Here is a 4595-nt window from a genome sequence, read left to right as displayed (position 1 = left end):
GGGGCCGCCGCGCCGCTGGCGCTCCCCGCAGTCGCTGCCCGAGCAACGGGGAGCAGGGGGAGGGGCCCCGCCGCTTGCCATTGGTCGTCCGCCCTGCCAGTTCGGCGGCGCGCCGCGGCTCCTGGCGTCTGATTGGTAAGGGAGGTCGGGGAGCGGTCGAGGGGCGAGCGCACTCCTGCTGGCAGGAAGCTATAGCCCGGCTGCTGATTGGCTGAGCCGCTGCGACGGGCGGGGCGAGCGGGACGGAACGCCTCGGCGGCGGTGCCAGGTGCCGTCTCCGTCCCATGATGCTCGGGCAGCGCCTGGCGGGGGCGGGCGTCGCCGCSGCCTCCCCTAGCTGGCTGCTGCTGCCGCCCTGCGGGTACCGCACGCAGCCTGCCCGGGGGCGCTGCTTAGAGGCCCGCAACAGCGGCCGGGCCTGTAAACAAGGTCGGCCGGCGCCCCAACCGGCTGCAGATGCGCTCAAGTACCGAAACGAAGCAGAAGCAGGCGTTGGCCCGTGGCGCCCCGCCGGGCTCCGGCCTCCCGGCGCGGCCGCTGGTGAGCTGCCGGCGCTTCCCTTGGTAGAGAAACCTGCCTCGTCAGAGGAGGTGTCCACTGCGAAGTCAGAGATGTGCCCTGAGCTTGGGGGACCAGGCCAATAGTCCGGGTTTGTATTAGCGCACGTTGCAATGTACGAGCCAGGTCCTTCGTAACTGCTCAAAAGACACTGGCCAAGGGAAAGCCAAGGGCGGTGGTGGCCTCCAGCAGGTATCCTCATCGAGGGTTTTTAAAACGAGACTTCAGAGCTAAGCCTGGAGGTCATAACTGGGCAGCCAGTGAATTTGGTGGAGGAGAAAGTGAAAAGGAAAAAAAAATCCCACATTCTCTGCTTCACTATTTAAGAAGGTTGGGAGGTTAGATGAATTAACCGATATTTGACAGGTTTCTGTATATTTGTGCACGTGCATGTATGTGTGTGTAAATAATTAAAAAACAAAACTACCTAAACCAACAGGAAAGCAAAGAGAAATGGTATCAAACTATAAAATATCCTAAAGCTTAAAACAAAACAGATTATACTGACAAAAGGATAAAAGTACTGTGAAAACTTGTCAAATATGTTTGAATTCAAAGGCAAGCCCAATTTACCAAGGCTGTGGCATTTTAGTCCTCAAAGTAAGAAGGTTTTAAGACCTCAGCTTTTATTTCTTCAGGTTCCTGCTATTATTTTTTCTCATGATAACCTTTAATAACAAATCTAGCCAATAAAACTTCTTTCTGAACAGAGAAATGGAAAAAGAAACAGATAGCAGATATTATCTATCTCATTTAACTTACTTCTGGAAGATGTTAGGATAGCACAGTGATGAAAGTGGTGTAAGAATTCAATGGAACAGAACAGAATAGAATATTTCATATGAAAGCCATTATAATCTACCTTCATGGAAAGCCAGAAACATTTTAGAGAGGGAGACTGAGTTTTTGTGCTAGAGAGAACTGTCTTTCCATTTTAGAGCATTCAAAATTAATACTCATTGATGACTAAACAAAACTGTAGGAAACAGGATAAGAGATCAGTTGTGCAAATCAGCTTAATATAAAGAGGTACAAAATAACTTCCTCACTATAAAATATAAACAGATATGTGAAAAATAGTTTTAATGCACTTCAACATAAAAGATTTCCATCCTAAAAAATGCAAATTTTAGGAGGAAAAATCATGTCCATTTCAATCAAAAAGGAATTTTAGTTCATGATTGTGTAAGTCAGAATGGAGAAGATTCTCAAACTGACTTATGCATATTCATTGTGCACAAGAACTCTGAATATACACAATTAAATTTCTTGAACGTGTAATTTAATGAATAGGCTAGGATATAATCATAAACATGCTGTGATAAACTCCAGTAAAATAAGATATTTTCAAAGGCATCTGGGAGACATAGAGCTGACATGGAGTCTCCCAAGCTGAGTAGAGGTTTTAATTTTTGACCCTAATATCATGGAAAACAGGCATAGGAGAAAGAAAAAGGCTGTGCATTTTCTAATTTTGATCATCTCCCTAATTGCACTTAATATTTTTGCCATATTAGCATTACTATTATGAAAGTGGCTTAAAAAACAATAAAACTCCTGTGAATCATTTTTTAAATCCAACCTCCTGTGGCTTTGTATAGCTCACCCTTGTGCTAAACAGCTAAAGCATATAATTCATCACAACAATGTTGGCAGAGAATCATTGCTGTCCTTCAGAAAGATACACGGAAATGTGGGATAACAAAGACAGAATAATTTTATTGCTTGCAACTGGAGGAAGTGTATTGCTTGTATCTGGCAGCCAGCCAGACCAGAATCTGAAATGCAGTTGCTGCTGTAAATAGGATGAAAGGGATTTATAATCTGTCTCTATACCCGCTCTAGCTAAGAAAATTATAAGCAGAGAAAGCAATTAAAAAACAAGAGAAAACATGAAAAAATGTGGAAGAGACTTTTTTGTGTTGATAATTCATAGACTAATTATCATGACTAACCACTGGGGGCTTGGTTAGCAACTGACTAATCATTAGTTACTGAATATAGGGAATAGAGCCTCTTGTTCAGAACAAATGACATCTGTTCAGACTTCTCCATCAACTGCTCGAGCCAGAATAATGTTAACATAGTTAAATCAGCTGCTGAACTGGAATAGATTGTGCTGTGTTGGCATAGGGATTAATCGATGGAAGTTTTGAACCTGTTAATCTAAAACCTCCAAATAATGTATTTAAGGTATTGCCCTCTACATAACAGTTGATACAGTATAGATAAATGGTATGACATTTCAGATTCCCTTGGACAGGACAAATATATGATTCACCTGAGCAAGAAATAATGTTTTGCAGTTTTCTTCTGTCTCTGTGAAGCAAGATTGACACCTTAACTGCTTGCCTGAATGGGAAAGTTGTTGAAACAGAGTATTGCAGTAAAGATCTGGAGGGGGAAGTGGAAGGCTGTTGTCATACGCTTAAAAGGAATGGTCCCTAGCCCCATTTTTAACTGAGAAGAGGGCTGCTTTAAAAAGGAGGACGGAAACCTTCGAAAACTAAATCAGGTCACAGCGTYACACAATTTGATATTCCTAGAGGTAACAACAGGCATACAGCTCCCAGGCTTATTCAGATTAGTGGAACCCTTGCTCATTTAATTGTTTCATGTAAATATCGATGGAAAATCCCTAATGCACAGAAAAACGCTATTGAATTCCGCTGCACCGTAGAAATGGCTGTGGCATACTGGGTGGGAACTATTATAATGGCTGTATCTGATGTGATGGATAAAACGGATTCCCTGAATTACCGGAACAAAAATGGTGTTTGAATTTGGAAAGAGAAAGTCTTTATGGTAATGTTTTGAGTACCATAACTTGGTGAAGGAGTGGGGACTTCATGAATGCACAATGATATAAATGAGGGAGTCAAAGTGACTTACTGCGTGCTTTAACCAGGAGTAAGGCACGATGTAAAACTTCACTATGAGATTTAAACTTAGATACTCAATTTCTGTGAAAGATCAAAAGTTGATAAAACCAATCAGATGGAGTATGAAATGCAAAAGAAGGTTCCTTTTGGCTCCTTCAGCCTTCAGATTTTCTGATTCTTTCCATCAAAATAGGCAATAGTTTGATATTGTCTTGCACATTGGAAATGGATGCATAAACATTTAGATACATCTGCATATATGTATACATATGCATATACATATATATGTACACACCAGACCTGGTAACTTGCATCTACATTGTTGCAGAAAAGCTTTTCAAAATCCAGGAGTGTATACTAAAGAGATTTTGGCTCAAGTCAGTTCCCCAGATCTGGGTAGACAAGTGTGCCAGTTCTGGCTGCTATCTCTAGTAGCAAGCTAGATGTTTGCTGCCTTTCTCCACTGCTATAAGGGTGGCCTGTGATGTGACTAAGATGTCAGTATTAGAGCAGAAGTATGGGAATTTTAGGGGCCAACTGACATTCTTTTCCTTTAATACATGTTGGAATATTCTCCTGCATCCAAGATACATTGTGATGTATTGTAAGTATCAGCACATACTTCCTTTTGCTGTCAATTGTCTGCAACCAAATCATTAAAATAAATTATAATACAAATAACATTTAATGTCAGTCTGTTTCAGTGCTATAAATATTTGCAGTCTCCTTTTGCATTTTTAATACATTTGTCAAAATAAGCTGTGTTTTCACGGGAGGCTATTTTTGTTCCTGTGTCCTTAACTGTCTTGAGAAATGAGAAGCCCGAGATCACTTTCAAGCTTGTCTCCCATGCCCTGGACTCTAAAACAACCTGAAATCTTTTCACTGTTCCTTTTTTCTCGAGTACTCCTGAGTCATCTGCTCAGAAGTGACCGCTCACCTTTTACAATTTAGTTTTATAATTCTTTTAAAGAATTTCTGTTGGTGTCAGTTCTCATACTATGACTATCTGCAGCCCCCTCAAGAGGATTTTCTTGTGCATTCTCTGACTGCAATGGCATTAGGACTGTTATGGCATTACTGACATCCCTTTTGTGTCCTTGACAGGCAACAAAGAATGGGCTTCCGTGAACTGAGTTGAACTTGAAGAAGTAG

Source organism: Apteryx rowi, unplaced genomic scaffold (genome assembly GCF_003343035.1).
Source record: "Apteryx rowi isolate R43461 unplaced genomic scaffold, aptRow1 scaffold_1295, whole genome shotgun sequence".
NCBI classification, from domain to species: Eukaryota; Metazoa; Chordata; class Aves; order Apterygiformes; family Apterygidae; genus Apteryx; species Apteryx rowi.
Note: the sequence above shows the minus strand (reverse complement) of the source record.